The following is a 19514-nucleotide window of genomic DNA, read 5'->3' as shown; positions in this document are numbered from 1 at the left end:
AATAGATCAGAAAGCTTTCACAAACACCTATGCCTCTAAGGACAGAGCTGCAAAATACATGGAGCAAAAGCCAATAGAACTAAAGGCAAAAATAGTTTAACAATGAGATGATTCAATACCCCTCTTTCAATTACTGATAAAATGACTAGGTAGAAGATCAAAAAGGGAATAGAAGACTTGAATAACACTATAATGCAAGTAGACATAGAAGAATAGACCAGAACACTGCTCAGCAAAACCATAATACCCATCTTCTCAACTATACATGGGACATTCTCCAGATACATCATATGCTAGGTCATAAATAAAACTCAATGAATTTAAAAGGACTTCAACCATATAAATTGTGTTTTACAACTACAATGGAAATTAAGTTAGAAACCAACTCCAGAGAGACACATGGGAAATACACAAATACGTGAAAATTAACACAGCCCCTAATAACCAATGGGTCAAAGAAGATATCACAAAGGAAATTAGAAAATACCTTGATATGAACAAAAATGAAAATGCAACATCACAAATATATATATATATATATGGGATGCAACTAAAGAAGAATTTAAAGGGAAATTTATAGCTATAAAAACCTATTAAATAAAGAAGAATCATCTCAAATCAATAACCTAACATTTTCCTTTAGCATTTATGGTCAGTTCATTTCCTACAAAGGAGCCAAACCAACTCAATGGAGAAAGAATATTCTTTTCAACAGTTGGTGCTGAGACAATTGGATATGTACATGAGAAAACTTGGGCTCCTTACTTCACAATGTGCCCCCAAATTAACCAAAAGTGGATTATAGACTCAAAACAAGAGCTAAAACTAGAAAATTCTTAGGAGAAAATATAGGCATACATCTTTATGATCTTGCGGAAAGCAGAAAGGCACTAAAGTACAAGAAAAAAGAAAAAATTAATATTGGGCTTCATCAAAAGTGAGAGATTCTGTATTTCAAAGGCCACAGAAAGAAAATGAAAAGGCAATCAACAGAATGGGACAAACATTTGCAAATGATGTATCTAACAAGGGACTAACATCCAGAAAATATAAATAACTCTTACATCTCAGTCATAAAAGGTAAATCACTCAATTTAAAAATGGGCAAAAGATCTGAGTAGACATTTCTCCAAAGAACATATACTAATGACCAATGAGCACATGAAAAAAATGTTCAAAATCTTAGTCATTAGAGAAATGAAAATCAACATCAGAATCCTCTAAGATGATTATAATAAAAAAGACAAAAATAAGTGTTAGCAAGGATGTAGCAAATTTGGAACCCTCGTGTATTGCTAGAGGAAATTTAAGATAGTTTAGCTTCTTTGTAAAACAGTCCTACAATTCCTTAAAATGTTAAACATAGAGTTATTATATGACCCAACAATTTCACTCCTAGATATATACCTAAGAGAAATGAAAATACAAGTTTATGCAAAATCTTGTATGAGTAGATTCATATCAACTTTGTTAATAAAAAAGCCAATACAAATGGAAACAGCCCATATGTCCATCAACTGATAAAGGGATAAATAAAATTTGATATATGCATACAATGGAATGTTATCTATAAATAAAAAGGAATGAAATGGTGACACAAAATAGATGAACCTTGAAAGCATGTTAGTGAAAGAAGTCAGTATAAATAATTGTATGGTTCCATTCACATGAAATGTACAAAATAGGCAACTCTACAGATGTAGGAAGTAGACTAGTGTTTGCCACATGATGGAATTTGTGAAATGATAGTGATGCAAATGTTCTAAAATTAGATGACAGTGATGGTTAGTGATGACTAATTAGTGACAGTGATGACAGCTTTAAGTATAGTATACTTAAAACACTGAGCTGTACAGTCTAAATGGTCAACTATATGGTATAAAATGACATATAAGTCTGTTTAAAATATATTCTAGGATTATAGCCCCCATGTTAAGCAAACAGATATGTAAATTGCAATAACACAAACAAAACAAGAAACACTGTGTTATCTGGCTCTGGAAAGCATATTCTTTCTTAATTACTTGACTACATTGTTTTTATTATGTGGAAATTTCCTAGTATAGTTAAAACTTTTCATTTATTCAATAAAATTCATATAACATAAAATTGACAATTTTAGTTATGTTAAAGTGTTCAATTCAGCAACTTTGAGCACATTCATCATGTTGTGAAACCATCACATCTGTCTAATTTCATCATTTTTATCACCACAAAAGGAAACTCCATCTTCATCAAGCAGCCATCCCCATTCTTCCCTTCCTCCAGCCCCTGGCAACCACCAATCTGTGCTCTGCCTCTCTGTGCTTTTGCCTATTCTAAAATAAATAGAATCATACAATATGTGAATATTTGTGCTTGGTGTCTTTCACTTAGCACAGTGTTTCCAAGGTTCATCCATGTGTTGGCATATATCAATACTTCATTACTTGTTATGGCTAAATAGTACTCCATTGTATGATTGTACCACCTTTTGTTTATCTACTAGTCAAATGGTGGACATTTAAGTCATCTCTACTTTTCAACTATTACAAATAATGCTGCAATCATTAAGTGCAAGTTTTTTTTATTAAACTCTTGCCTTCAATTCTCTTGAGTATATACTAGGAGTTGAATTTCTGGGTCATATGGTAATTTGATGTTTAATTTTTGAGAAACCACCAAACTGTCTTCCAATTTCTCAATTAGTTTTATGATTATTTTTAAAATTAAGAACTAGTTGGGTATCTTCCAGTTACAAATATACCACTAACTTCTCTGCACTCCTTGTTGTCTACCTGTCTTATCATTCATCAGATTTCACCACTTATTTGTTTCTCGGATGTCCAAATAAGCTGAAGGCTACATGCCCTTTTTTGTGCCATTCAGGTCAATCCTTACCCAATTTTGTTGTTGTTATTTATGTCCATATCAAACTACAAAGCTCCATTAAACAAAAAGCTAATGACTATAGAACTATAAATATTTTCACCTTAAATAACTGGAGTATCTGTGCGTTGGTTTCTTAACATCTATATTAGGAATCTCAAAAACATGTGCTAAATATATTTACTTTAATCATGTGAGATTTTAACCCATATTTAAAGGTCTCTATTAGTTCTGAAACCATGAAAAAGTTTATAACTGATAGTTAAGCCAGCTACAAGTAGCTAGGAAAAACTGGCTAAAGTGACTTATAGCCATTAAATAAAATGTGCATCAGATGAAAACAAACTTGTAATTCCTACCTAATACCACAATGACTATGTTATCAACCAAATTAATTATAAAATAACCAAACCTTTGGTTCATTCTCAGCCAAGTGGCATAATCAGTCTTCTTTATTCAAAGCATCGCATTCATTTTGAGAGAAAAAGTTACCTTTAGCCTAGTCAGTGTTTCCCCTGGTTTCATTTTACAAGCTCTTGCCTACGTGAATCAATATAAAATTGTTTCATTATCAAAAGACACAGAGTAATAGAATGGATAAAAAAGCAAGATCCATCCATATGCTGCTTACAAGAGACTCACCTCAAACCCAAAGACATGAACAGACTTAAGTCAAGGGATCGAAAAAGATATTTCATGCAAACAACAGAGAGAAGAAAGCAGGTGTTACAATTCTGGTATCAGACAAAACAGACTTCAAAATAAAGAAAGTAACAAAAGACAAAGAAGGACATTACATAATGATAAAGGGCTCAGTCCAACAAGAGGACATAACCATTATAAATATATATGCACCCAATACAGGAGCACCAACATACCTGAAACAAATACTAACAGAACTAAAGGAGGAAATAGAATGCAATGCATTCATTCTAGGAGACTTCAACACACCACTCACTCCAAAGGACAGATCCACCAGACAGAAAATAAATAAGGACACAGAGGCACTGAACAACACACTAGAACAGATGGACCTAATAGACATCTACAGAACTCTACATCCAAAAGCAACAGGATACACATTCTTCTCAAGTGCACACAGAACATTCTCCAGAATAGACCACATACTAGGCCACAAAAAAACCCTCAGTAAATTCCAAAAGATTGAAAACCTAACAACCAACTTTTCAGAACACAAAGGCATAAAACTAGAAATAAACTGTACAAGGAAAGCAAAAAAGCTCACAAACACATGGAGGGTCAACAACAGGCTCCTAAATAATCAATGGATCAATGACCAAATCAAAATGGAGATCCAGCAATATACGGAAACAAACGACAACAACAATAGTAAGCCCCAACTACTGTGGGAAACTGCAAAAGCAGTCTTAAGAGGAAAGTATATAACAATCCATGCATGTTTAAAAAAGGAAGAACAATCCCAAATAAATGGTCTAATGTCACAATTATTTAAATTGGAAAAAAAAGAACAAATGAGGCCTAAGGTCAGCAGAAGGAGGGACATAATAAAGATCAGAGAAGAAATAAATAAAATTGAGAAGAATAAAACAATAGCAAAAATAAATGAAACCAAGAGCTGGTTCTTCGAGAAAATAAACAAAATAGATAAGCCTCTGGCCAGACTTATTAAGAGGAAAAGAGAATCAACACAAATCAACAGTATCAGAAACAAGAAAGGAAAAATCACGACAGACCCCACAGAAATACAAAGAATTATTAGTGAGTACTATGAAAACCTATATGCTAACAAGCTGGGAAACCTAGGAGAAATGGACAACTTCCTAGACAAATACAACCTTCCAAGACTGACCCAGAAAGAAACAGAAAATCTAAACAGACCAAATACCAGCAACAAAATTGAAGCGGTAATCAAAAAACTACCAAAGAACAAAACTCCCAGGCCAGATGGATTCACCTTGGAATTCTATCAGACATACAGGGAAGACATAATACCCATTCTCCTTAAAGTTTTCCAAAAAATAGAAGAGGAGGGGATACTCCCAAACTCATTCTATGAAGCTAACATCACCCTAATACCAAAACCAGGCAAAGACCCCACCAAAAAAAAAAAACTACAGACCAATATCCCTGATGAACGTAGATGCAAAAATACTCAACAAAATATTAGGAAACCGAATTCAAAAATACATCAAAAGGATCGTACACCATGACCAAGTGGAATTCATCCCAGGGATGCAAGGATGGTACAACATTCGAAAGTCCATTAACATCATCCACCACATCAACAAAAAGAAACACAAAAACCACATAATCATCTCCATAGATGCTAAAAAAGCATTTGACAAAGTTAAACATCCATTCATGATAAAAACTCTCAGCAAAATGGGAATAGAGGGCAAGTACCTCAACATAATAAAGGCCATCTAAGATAAACCCACAGCCAACATTATATTGAACAGTGAGAAGCTGAAAGCTTTTCCTCTGAGATCGGGAACTAGACAGGGATGCCCACTCTCCCACTGTTATTTAACATAGTATTAGAGGTCCTAGCCACGGCAATTAGACAAAACAAAGAAATACAAGGAATCCAGATTGGTAAAGAAGAAGTTAAACTGTCACTATTTGCAGATGATATGATACTGTACATAAAAAACCCTAAAGACTCCACTCCAAAACTACTAGAACTGATATCGGAATACAGCAAAATTGCAGGATACAAAATTAACACACAGAAATCTGTAGCTGTCCTATACACTGACAATGAAACAACAGAAAGAGAAATCAGGAAAACAATTCCATTCACCATTGCATCAAAAAGAATAAAATACCTAGGAATAAACCTAACCAAAGAAGTGAAAGACTTATACTCTGAAAATTACAAGACACTCTTAAGAGAAATTAAAGGGGACACTAACAGATGGAAACTCATCCCATGCTCGTGGTTAGGAAGAATTAATATCGTCAAAATGGCCATCCTTCCCAAAGCAATATACAGATTTGATGCAATCCCTATGAAACTACCAGCAACATTCTTCAATGAACTGGAACAAATAATTCAAAAACGCATATGGAATCACCAAAGACCCCAAATAGCCAAAGCAATCCTGAGAAAGAAGAATAAAGTAGGGGGGATCTCACTCCCCAACTTCAAGCTCTACTATAAAGCCATAGTAATCAAGACAATTTGGTACTGGCACAAGAACAGAGCCACAGACCAATGGAACAGACTAGAGAATCCAGACATTAACCCAGACATATATGGTCAATTAATATTTGATAAAGGATCCATGGACATACAATGGCGAAATGACAGTCTCTTCAACAGATGGTGCTGGCAAAACTGGACAGCTACATGTAGGAGAATGAAACTGGACCATCGTCAAACCCCATATACAAAAGTAAACTCAAAATGGATCAAAGACCTGAATGTAAGTCATGAAACCATTAAACTCTTGGAAAAAAACATAGGCAAAAACCTCTTAGACATAAACATGAGTGACCTCTTCTTGAACATATCTCCCCAGGCAAGGAAAACAACAGCAAAAATGAACAAGTGGGACTATATTAAGCTGAAAAGCTTCTGTACAGCAAAAGATACCATCAATAGAACAAAAAGGAACCCTGCAGTATGGGAGAATATATTTGAAAATGACACATCTGATAAAGGCTTGACGTCCAGAACATATAAAGAGCTCACATGCCTCAACCAACAAAAAACAAATAACCCAATTAAAAAATGGGCTGAGGAACTGAACAGTTCTCTAAAAAAGAAATACAGATGGCCAACAGACACATGAAAAGATGCTCCACATCGCTAGTTATCAGAGAAATGCAAATTAAAAACCACAATGAGGTATCACCTCACACCAGTAAGGATGGCTGCCATCCAAAAGACAAACAACAACAAATGTTGGCGAGGCTGTGGAGAAAGGGGAACCCTCCTACACTGCTGGTGGGAATGTAAATTAGTTCAACCATTGTGGAAAGCAGTATGGAGGTACATCAAAATGCTCAAAACAGAATTATCATTTGACCCAGGAATTCCACTCCTAGGAATTTACCCTAAGAACACAGCAATCAAGTTTGAGAAAGACAGATGCACCCCTATGTTTATCGCAGCACTATTTACAATAGCCAAGAATTGGAAGCAACCTAAATGTCCATCGATAGATGAATGGATAAAGAAGATGTGGTATATATACACAATGGAGAACTACTCAGCCATAAGAAAAGGGCAAATCCTACCATTTGCAGCAACATGGATGGAGCTAGAGGGTATTATGCTCAGTGAAATAAGCCAAGCGGAGAAAGAGAAATACCAAATGATTTCACTCATCTGTGGAGTATAAGAACAAAGGAAAAACTGAAGGAACAAAACAGCAGCAGAATCACAGAACTCAAGAATGGACTAACAGATACCAAAGGGAAAGGGACTGTGGAGGATGGGTGGCTAGGGAGGGATAAGGGGGGGAAAAGAGGGGGCTATTAAGATTAGCATGCATGGGGGTGTGGGAGAAAGGGGAGGGCTGTACAACACAGAGAAGACAAGTAGTGATTCTATAACATTTTGCTATGCTGATGGACAGTGACTGTAAAGGGGTTTATAGGGGGACATGGTATAGGGGAGAGCCTAGTAAACATAATATTCATCATGTAAGTGTAGATTAATGAAAACAAACAAACAAACAAAAAAGCAGTTCCGGTGTGGTGACCTCCAATGAGTTCTACACAATGGTATAAAGGGTATATAAAAGTGTAGCAAAGGGTCTGTTTGTGTTTATACAGAGGATCAAAGCCTAATTTGGATACCCCGAAAATGAACTAAGGTACAATATGAAAAAGAACTTCCAACATCAGCACTCTCTGGAAGACTCATGCCAGAAGATGATCATCAAAAAACCGCAACAAAGATCCACATGCTGCTACAGGTGTAGATGCACTCATCCCACCAGTTCCTGGACTTGCCATGGGAATGAAGGAGATATCTAAGCTGGCCTGTGCATACAGTAAAACAACAAATTTGACTGGATCTATACTGTTGGAACTCAACCAAGAATTAGGAGAAGTGCAAATTGTAGTGCTCCAAAATCTTACAACTACAGACTATTTACTGTTAAAAGAACATATGGGATGTGAACAGTCCCCAGGAATGGGTTGTTTCAATTTGTCTGATTTCTCTCAGACTGTTCAAGTTCAGTTGGACAATATCCACCATATCATAGATAAGTTTTCACAAATGCCTAAGGTGCCTAACTGGTTTTCTTGGTCTCACTGGAGATGGCTGGTAATTATAGGTATGCTTTGGTTATGTAACTGTACTCCTATTATGTTAATGTGTGTGCACAATTTAATTAGTAGTTTAAAACCTATACGTGCTGAAGTTACTCTACAAGAAGATATGTCAAAGAAATAATCAATCTTCCCATGTTTTCTTCCGCCTCCTACTTCTATAGCTTTTCTTCTTCCTTCCTAATTACAACCCTTAAATAGAATTCGTGCCTCATATCAAATTTACTGTGTATCACAATTCTTTCAAGTGGTAAAGATACCTCAAGACAAATGCTGGGCATAGAAGCCACAGGGCATAAATATGCAAAGAAGTAAAAAAACTAACCTTTTCAAACAATAAGGCTTCTCTCTCACTTACCAACTTTACATTTCCCTGTATGGCCCCGGAAGATAACTGGTTAACCAGAGACGGGTAAGATTCCTCAAGGGAGGAACAACCTAAGACAGGCACAGTCGCAGGGGGGCCATCAGGTGAGAAATTGGGGATAAACAGAGGTGAGGCTTAGAACCTCTCCCCCTCTGTTCTGAGAGAAATATGCTGCATCCATGGATGTTTTATTGCCCTTGTCTAGCTTGGATTAACACATAGTCTACAGGCACACACTTTGAATATCTACAATTGCTCTCTTACAACACTAAACTATGTTTTCTACCTTTATCTTGCATCTACCTACCACTTCAGCATTTTATTAAAAATAATAATAATAAAGAGAGAAATGTGGTATCCACATATAAATCAAGTATAAAAATCAAATGAATATTCATATTTAAACTGATTGTTTATAGTTCATAATGCATGATCAAAACTGAAAGTTTCTGTGAAGACTGCCCTTGTACTGTTCACCATGTAACTTATTCACTATGTAAGAATTTGTTCTCCATGTAAGAACTTGTTCATTATGCTTCAGAAGATTGGAGACTGATGAAAATTAGGCTTGGGGTGGATTAATGATTGTGCATTGAGCATTGACTCCCCTATACAGAATTTTATTGTTGTTAACAACCATTTGATCAATAAATAGGAGAGATGCCCTCACAAAAAAAAAAGTACACACTTCCAATTGTAAAATAAATAAGTAACCAGTATGTAATGTATAGCATAAGGAATATAGTCAAAATATTATAACAACTTGGTATGGTGATAGCTGGTACCTAGAATTATCATGTAGATAAATGTTGAATCACTGTGTTATACACCTGAAACTAATGTAATACTGTGCGTCAACTACCCTTCAATAAAAAAAATTATTATCTAAAAAAAATTGTTTCATTTGTCTTGGTCTGAAAGCTTTAATGATGACTTGACATTAAAATAAATGTACTATCTGTTAGGATAAGAAGTCAGTAAATGTGATCTCTCATGATTTTAACAGGAGACCCCACAGGGAGCAATGTCAAAGGCATATGTGGTGGATTGAATGGCACTTGGCATATTGTAAAGAAACCAATTCAATGAAAATGTGATTAAGATAGATTTGATCTAAATACCAGAATCACCAGTTGGATCACTCACTTCAGTTCAGTCATCAAACTGGCAAGAGCAGGAGGTTGCCACTCTCTGAGGCTTCCTCCACCCTCCCCTGGGCAGAACCTCTGTGCTGCAGAACAGAGAGGGGACGGGAATGAATGCCACAGTCCAGTAGATCTTCTACAGCCCAGAGCTGTGCTGCGTGGGATGGAAACCCCTGGACTGCAAATCCATCAGGAATAGGGCTGTACAACTCTAAGAAAATGGAATCTCTTCTCCACCTATCCTGTGATATTCCTCCTATAGAGCAGGAGCTCAAAATGGAGGAATATTTTGACATTGCCTGGAGTGCCTGGAGGATCTGTAGAGCCCCTCTGGAACAGCTGCTGCGCAACACAGAGCTGGAGCACAGCCTCTACTTGGTGCTGGGCTTCACACTGTTCTTGCAGAGTTCCATCAGTTTTGATGAATAAGTGCCTCTTAATTTGTGCTAAGCCCTTGGATCAACCCCATTTGAAGACAACAAATGACCACCTTTATAATTTTGTCCAGTTTAACATCTGTCTCACTGGGGGAGAGTTTTTACTCAGCTTCTCATACCCCTTTCTAGAAGTCCCAACTGCCTGGGTTTTAGAATAGTTTTGCAGTCCTCTGACTTTGAAATCTTGTTCAGATACCTTTGACTCAGTTTCTTCATCTGTAAAATGATAATAATAGTATCTACCTCATCAGGTTGTTGTGAGGATTACATTATTTTATTTTTGTAATGTACTTAGAACAGAGTTTGTGCTGCTTTGAAATTGGCTACTTTCCTGCCCCCATATGCAGGTTTAGACACTTGGTATCACATATATACACATGCGCAAAAACATGTTACTAGCTTACAAAAATCTAGGATAAAAGTTACTCCAATAAGAACAAGAGAGACATCCACCTTCATTTCCTTTTTGATGGAATGACCTATCCAATATGAACACTGTGCAGTAAATAACAAGGGTTAACCAATCAGACTAACACCTCTTTGTTCTTGAAGACGAAGAGGTAAGTGGGTGGGGGAGAATGCTACAAGTGTTTTCTTTAACAATCTCACCTTTCAGGAGAGTATGATTGAATGCATATTCTGTGGAAAATATGAAAAACAGAACTAATAGGTCTCTTTCCCCAGAAAAAGTTAATGCTCACATATGCTTATTTTCATTTCCATTTACCTATAACTCCTTCAAATGAATATGTAACAATTCTTTGGTGATTATAGCAACACAGACTCTCAATGGACTCACTGATACACCTGTATCTTCATTGTGCCAATCTTAAACTTTTATAATTATATTTAAACTTACCTTCTTCTCTATGCGTCAATAAGCCCTGACAAGGTGATATGGAAGGTAGAAACTAAATCTACTGAATCATTTAAACCTAGTCGGCAAGGGGAAATCTATTATAAAGAAAATAACAAATCAAATGATTTGAAGAAACAGTTTAGTGTATAGGTCACACAACTGTGATGATACACTTTAAAAAAGTAGTAAAAGATATTGGTTATAAATATTTATAGAAATAGCTTGAATGTGAAATTAAAATGCTTATTTAAAGACTATTCCCATCATAAATATCTTACTACGGTTTTAAAATAACTGCCTAGGATTAACTTTGTTTCAGGTACAATTGCAAAATAACAGTAATTTATAATAATTTTACATTCATTTAGTAATATTCTCTTTACAGAAGGGTTCTAAGATCTCGAATTCCTTTAAGAATTTAACATACAATTCAACATACCACGGCATATTCTGAGTCTTCTCTAGTTCCTTCTCTCTGCTTTCCCAGTGTCATAAACCGACTCTACTGAGGAGTACATTTGTTTGAGAGTGTGCATCTCCTCCATTTTTTCATTTATTTTCAGCTTTGATAAGGGGTTGAATAATAATAGAATAGAAAAGCACAATAAAGTTCCTATACATAAGTCTTTGAGAATTAGTTGATTCTGCTAATAAGGTTCCCAATATCTGTAAGAAAAACAAATTGATGGTTGGAAAAAGCACTTAAAAGGAGATGCTAGTGCTACTCAGATACTTCCACTTATTTATTGTGCAGTTGGGACATGACATTTGAAGGCACTGTGCCTCAGTCCTCTTGTCTGCAAAATGAGGGAGTTGGCAGTATCAGACCCAAATCTAGCTGATGCTAGACATCAGAATACCCTGGGGTCTATCTAAAAGAGAGGGTCCTCTGAACCACCCAGGAGATGCTAAATCTAGTGAGAAGTTTCTGGGAATCTGCCTTATGATTTACAGACTGATGCTTGGGAAGCCAGGTTTATGGGCAGAAAGTTTGGGAATGCTGAATCAGTGAAATCCAAGCTTCCTTTACACCGAACTGCAGTTCCACAAGTGAAAATGGTAAACAACAAAGTATTTTCTTTCACCTTTCTGACTTAATCTTTATGGTGTATATTTTCTGCTGGTAATTTCTCCAAGATCATTTAGGAATCTCTGAAAATCCAAGGATAAAGCTGAGCCACAGGGAGTTGGAGGAGGAAGGAGTGTCTAGAGCTGAAGTGGGTCTAGAGACCTGAGTAGCAAGAATTCATGGATTTTCACCCTTGACTTAGACCATTAAGTGACTCACTACTCTTGCCCATTCATGACTCTCTTTTGGCTTCTACCTGGTTGATTCATTCCCTAGTTCCAATAGGAATGTCAGAAAAAGGGAACCTGGCTGATCCCTCTTAACTATTCCTTCCAGGCCCCATCATACACTGCTTGCCCTTGAGTTGGGTACACACTGCTGGTAATCAATTGCTCTTCTTATATAAATAATGCCCCAGTGCTGTCCTTCTGTCAGGGTCAGGGTCTCTGGGTGAGGTAGTTTCAGCTGATAGAGTCTTCTTTCTTATGGTTAATAATTCATTTATATTTCTTAATAGGTGAACATTATTCATGTTATACAGTCATAAAGCTCCATTGTAGGTGATACTTACCACTTAGTAACCAAATTTTCATATACGTTATGTGGAATAAATCCATACTAACCAAATACTAAACTGTATAATAGCCTAGATATTTTCAGGGAACTCAGGCAATAAAGATTAACTTGTACTATCTAAGGTCCAGTTAAAATTTTATGTCTCTTTGTGTAATGAGAGTGTAAATTGCTCTCAGGTTCAGATAAGCTTCCATTAAGAGGGTGTGGCATCCATTCATATATCAGATAAGCATAAGTTTACTTCCCCTTTGCTCCACAGATCTAAGGAAAAAGGGACCAATTCATAAGTTTACAACAAGAGATCTGATGAAAGTTACTGCGCTACTCTCGTGCCTACCAGCTGTTCACAGCTAAATCAGGACAATCAGCCTGTTCCCAGTCTCTGTTTTAAGTACAGAAGATCACAAACATTGTTCTTGTCCCTTAAAATTGACAGTCAACTCTGTGACTTCTCCTCAAAATCACAAGCTATTCTCCCTCTAGAATTAACACTAAATTGGATATTTCTAATTCCTTCCATTGCTAACACATTTCTGGGTACCGTTTGCTATCAAGACATTACACACGCTGTTCCCAGCTTATCTGTGCCAGACCATAAATTTTAAGGTCAGCTCAAAGTCATGCAGCACTTTGCCAGAGGATGCGGGAATCTGAGTAAACTTCCTTGGTGGTTCTCCCCAAGTGAAATTTCCACGTTCTCCTTGCAGAATTCCATACGGGAGCTCACACACATGGGCCAGGGAGAAGAGCTCAGCTTCAGGGAGATCATGCTTTTGTTTTAGTTTCCTTTCATTTATATAAATAACATATCAATCTAAAGTCAAGATATTAATTAAAATCCTCACTGATAATACTGATGACCTGCAAATTTATCAGGACCTTTCTGGGCTTTATGAAAGCAAGGCTCAGGCTCTGTCTACACACACACAACTGTCATAATTCAAATGCTGCCAGTGCAGAAACTGGGCATTTCTGAAGGAGCATTCACCATTTCCAGCCACATGGGCATCATTTTGCTAAATGCAATGGCTGCGTTATTTTCTTTCTAGGAGAAACTGTGTGCTGAGATAATCTGACTGACACTATGTAGTGGGAATAAAATCCCATTATGTGGTGGGAGTGGATATATTCCAAGAGAATGGAAGAAAAAATAAACCATTTCATAGAAAGAATAAATCAAGGTCCTTAAGTCAGTAATTAAAATAAAATGCCCAATGCAGATGAGAGACCAGTGCTCAGGGAAAGGGTACAGTCAACTTGTCTCTTCCCTCACCAAAACTCTCCTTTCTCCTTTCCTCAGTGCTTCACCCACCTAGGAAGGATGAAGTAAAGGGAGGGAGACAAGATAGTGTCACAGGCCAAGTCTGACTTGAAAGTTACAGGACAGCTCTTCCTGTTAAGAGTCTTGACAGTTTATGGGGTTTTGCTGGAACTCCACACACTCAGAACTGGGGCCTCTTACTTGCAGCTCTCTAAATGCCAGTGACTCCCCCTCTCCCATCTCCTCCCTTCATTGCCCTCTCTTCCCAGAGTGCCTAAGATTCCCATAGCTTCTCTGAGGAGGTCTGTTCCCCCTCCAGCAGCCCTCTTGGCCCCCGGAATGCACCCACTTTGCAGACCCCAGAAGTGCAAGGTACACCCAGTCATTTCTCTTGTGTCCCTCACCAGCTATTGTCCCAGTCAACTCTTGTCCTTCAAGGAAGGTTCTCAGGCAATCGATCTGACTGCAGCTACACAATCCTGATTTTGCACAGCATTTCATTTTGAACTAAATTTCCTTCAGTGACAAAAATAGGATGTCATGAGCTACCCAAGCTAACTTTATATCACTTTTCCTGTATAACATATGGAAAGCCACAGACTTACTGAAACATGTAGGTAGTGATAGAAAAGCTCTGGATTGTACCATTTTCAGAGTAAGAGAGGGCCCACTTTTATCTGATTATATCCATTTTTTACTCTTTTCTTGTCTATCTCTCCATCTGTAGAGTCTCACCATAGCTCCAATATCTGCTATTTCCTTGGTGAATGAATGAATGATTGCAGTTTGGCCTGGGATTAATGGCAACTAAGGTTTAGTGTAGGTATCTCTTCCCTTTCACTAGGATGTGGGCTTCAGATGCCAGGGATTTCTGTGGCCTTTATTCATTGAACAGACCCTGAAACAAAGAAGACATTGTTGAATGAGTGTTTGTTTACTGGTTTGAACAAATGCTAAGTACAACCTGGGCAGAAGGAAATTACTGGAGTACCTTATTGCTTTATGGGTAGATGGAGAGTGCTATGGATTGGAGGTAGAGACATCAACATCATTTTTCAGGTGACTTTGAATACTAAGTGTGAAAAAGGGTGCAGTGATCACTCATATTTGAAGGTATGAGAGAGTTCAAAATTTTTCAAATACTGAGCATCTTCAAAATAAACAACCCCCACAGGATAACTCCCTATGTTATAAAATACAAACATTAAAAATACATATGTTTAAACACACACATATATGTATATGTATATATTTATTTTTAAATACACTTTCAACTATTGTCTTTTGGCTTGTATATCTCTGTATGAGGTTAGGGGATATCCTAATGATACCAGAATTTTCTTGACTCTGTGTGTGTGTGTGTGTGTGTGTGTGTGTGTATGTGTGTGTGTGTGTTTTGTCACTTGATTTTTGGAAAGAGTTTGACAATTTTGCCTGCCAAGTTTTTCTTTGCAAAAGTTAATCCCATGCAATTCCTGTGAATGAAATTGCTGATATTGGCCAGTGTTGCCATATTTTCCATATAATGTTGTTAAAATTCTACTACTTGCTATTTTACTTGTTAGTTTACCCCAGGAAAAGCATATTTTATTTCTATTTAGTTTCGAAAATATCTTCACAACTCTTTTGAAGAAGTTTAAAGTGCTTTGGTATATATTTTTGGTTATGTTGTAAATCAAGTCTCACGTTTGGATTTAATTTTAAGAATATATGACAGTTACAGTATAAATATAGTGATTTATTTTTGCTTCAGACTTTTTACTTCAGCAGCTCCTAAGTAGGAACACACATTCTAATTAGTTTTCAAATTTCAATTAGAATGCTCTAATAACTCTTAGCTTCCTGACACTTCACTTGGCAAGAAGAATAACTGTAGTAAAATTTCTGTGTAGAAGGCTACTAATAGCAAGGTATGAAAAGCACTGAGTTAACTAATGCAACTAAATATAAATTTATATTCTTTGAGGTTCTAATTATTTGTTAATTAGGTGCCAATTGAGTGCTAAAGCATATTTATTGAGGTTGAACAGCAAAGACTATTACCGTATATACTTGTTCATCAAGAACTATGCCCTCCATAATTGTGTCATTGATTAAACATGAATACCTTCCTCTAGAAATCAGATTTGCATAGTCATCTTATCACAAAGAGGCCTTTAGTCTATGTGATTATATATGCTTTCTCTTTAAGTAACCAGAGTCTGTTGGATATGAAACAGATCAGAGTTCCAATGTATTGTAGTGAGAAAAAGATACAGCCATATTTCCCAATTCTTATTCCATTTTTATATGTAGACATTTACAGATTTACAAATTTGTAGTTTCTTTTACATTTTGTTTTGGATATTTGAAAAAAATATGCTTTCGATAAAAACTGTATGATGCCATGTACAACGATGCAAATTATTCATTAAAAATCCCTCTTTCTCTTTACCATTGGGGTGTATAATGTAAAATTAAAAATATACCAGGCACATGCAATTTCTAAGATTTTATTGCCAGAACAATCTGTACCTCTTAAAAGAAACTGAGATTTTAGTCTGAGGGAGGAAAAGCTATTTTATTAACAAGTAAAATAGCAAGTAGTAGAATTTTAACAACATTATATAAAAGCTATTTAGCCAATTTTCATGTTCATGTGGACTAAAGAATGCCTTCCATCTTTAAGTCTTCCCAACTTAAAGAACACAAATGGTGCTTCCTAAGGGATTACAACATTTCTGGTACAGAACATTTTCCAAGTTTCTGGAAGAAATGTCAACATCATAAAGACTATAAGGTTGATCTGGAAAGGACCCAATAATGCCACAGATGCCTTTATTTAGTTGGGGGAGAAGGGAAATCATGGAGTTGCATTACACTACAGTGAAATTCTAGAGAAAGGCTTTTATTTTCTACATGACTTTTTAAAATAGTTGGTGTATACAGAGTATCATACGAGGCCTTTGAAAGTAAGAGGCAGTGTAAGAATTTTAAAAATAGATCCTTACTTTCTAATTTTGTTTTCCTTTACAAGTGAAACAATCTATTTGTCTCAGCCTCACTAGATATGGTACAGATTGCTGTCCTTCACTCCAACCTTTCCTTTTTTAACCTTCAGACATAGATACTCAGGAAAATAAATAAACAAACAAAACACCACACACACACAAAACATATACATATGCGTAACACAGCAACACATGTCTTTGGTTTGCTTGTTGGATGTTTATTTCACCAATGTTTCTTGGCATGTGTATAGTATATTTCTCACTCAACTCTACACCCACACTCAGATATAATTTTATATTTAAATGTAGAGTCCTTTATTTCAGGAAAGAATATTCTAATTAATCCCAAATGATTTAGAATTGCTTTCTGAATGTGAAAAGAAAAACCCAGTAAATTTCTTTGGCAAGCATGTGCTTAAAGAAAGGAGAAGCTAAAGATTTGGAGAGAATGAGTGGAGATACTTCTGGAAGAATCAACAAAAATGTCAGAGGAATCAAACATACAAGTTTGTACTATATTCTTAAATAATATTATGGAAACAGACCAATCATTTTAGAGTTTCAGAATATGAAATAAATATACACTGCATTAGTTATCCATCACTGTGTAAAATGTTGCTCCAAAATTTAATAGCTTGAAACACATTTATTATCTCATAGTTTCTGAGGGTCAGGAATCCTCTGTCTCAGGATCCCTCTCATGACCACACTCAAGGTATTGGCTGTAACATCATCACATCTGAAGGCTCAGCTGGAGAAAGATCCACTTTCACATTCATCCATACGGGTGTTGGCAAGATCCAATTCCTCATGGGCTGTGGGGCTGAGGGGCTCTGTTCTTTACTGTGGGCCAGAAGTCGTCCGAAGTTCCTTGCCACATCACCTTTACACCACAATAGTTTTTTTCAAAGAATGAAATCCAAGAAAGCAATGGAAAGAGTCCAGTAAAATATGAAGCACAGTCTTTTGCAGTTTAATCATGGAAGTGATGTCCCATCATTTTTACATGTTCTCTTATAAGCAAGTAGTGAGTTCAGCCCATACTCAAGGAGGGCTGTTACACAGAAGTGTGAATACCAGGAGGTGGAGATCCTTGAGAACCATCATCAAAAGCTTCCTATTACATACTACTTTGTAGTAATTCCTTGGTTCAAATAAGCCTTCTCCTTAGGAAAACTACAAAGATGGACACAATCTTGTTGTTTTCACCAATATGCAAAACCCCAACTCCTTGATGCCTTGGTGCCACACCTATTATGTATACACCGGATAAAAGGAAGGTTGGTAGACTGTCTAGATTTCATGTGGCGTGGATGGCAAAGAGGCAATGCTGGGAAAAGAAGGACAGCCAAATTCCCTCAGTCATGATAAATGCTTGGTGACCTAGAAAAAAATACTCCAAAATCTCTTTTCACACAATTTTCCATTTTCTGATTTTCCCTCCTGAGTACAAAATTCACATCAACAAAACCATTTCAGTCATCAAGACATCTCTGACACCTCCAATAAAATAATGAATATTATTCATGGCCTTTCACACACTTCATTGCCAATCATTTGTGCTCCCTAAAACTTTCCCTGGGTATTCTTTACACCATTGTTTCCACCCCAAAGTTAGTGGTTGGTTAAATTTAGGAACAAAAGAAGTAGGAAAGCATCTTTAATCCTTCCTTTGGGAAATATGTTTTCCAAAAATAAAGGGTTTGATAATTCAAAAGTACTCTCAAGCTTCCATATCAGGAAATGTGCAGTGCTTACAAAGCTGAATTCTTAAAAGTCAAGTAGTCACAAATGAATAGTGAGGCTGGAAGAGCTTTAAAGTAGGGAAGCAGAGTTTCTGACAGAAAGAGAACATGCCATCAGGTGTCTCTAACTTTAACTTGAAAGAAACCTTCACAATATATACTGTATGGGAGGTCATGTTTGGCAAAAAAAGGAGGTGGGTGCTTATTTATCTGGAGGTTAGTTGTAGTTGCCTTACTGGATTGATTATATATTGGCAATTACTAGATAGAGAGGCTCTAATAAATTAATTTTAATATAAGAGTTGGTACTATGAGCTAAACTCTCATTAAGAACAATTCAGTCTAGCTATTGTAGTCTGAAGCTTCTCATCTAATTACTTATCACCCTGAAAATATAATCTATCTTGTTCTGTACCATAAAGATTAAAGATCTTCGTGTCAAGTGCCCATAGCCACCTGTGTCCAATGCCAGCCATGTCCAACATACAGGTGCTAAAAAAAGTTAGTTCCGTTTTCCAATTTCTTTTCTTTCTCTACACTTTTATGTATTCTTAAAACAATACTGATTAGTAGCCAGTATTTTTACTTGATCTTTTTTCCTACTCCATGATCCTCACTCTAATTCAGAACTTGTTATTTCTACCTGAATAGCCTAATGTCCAAATCAGTAAACACTTCTTCAACCTATTCTAAACTCCAAGCCATCAGTTTAGACTTCCAAAAGTGCAGTTCTGACACTGCCACCTGGCTTATTTCTCTGCCCAAATATCTTCAGTGGCCACCTTTTACCAACTAAATCCAATGCAAATCTCTTGATATTTAGTTATGCTTACTTAGTCATCCATGAAATATTTATTGAACACTTCTTATAAACAGAATGCAGTGATAGAACCAGCAGGAGGTAAAGCCAAACACCCACTTTAGTA

This window comes from Manis javanica, chromosome 2 (genome assembly GCF_040802235.1).
Source record: "Manis javanica isolate MJ-LG chromosome 2, MJ_LKY, whole genome shotgun sequence".
In the NCBI taxonomy this organism is placed as follows: Eukaryota; Metazoa; Chordata; class Mammalia; order Pholidota; family Manidae; genus Manis; species Manis javanica.
This window is presented reverse-complemented; position numbering follows the sequence as displayed.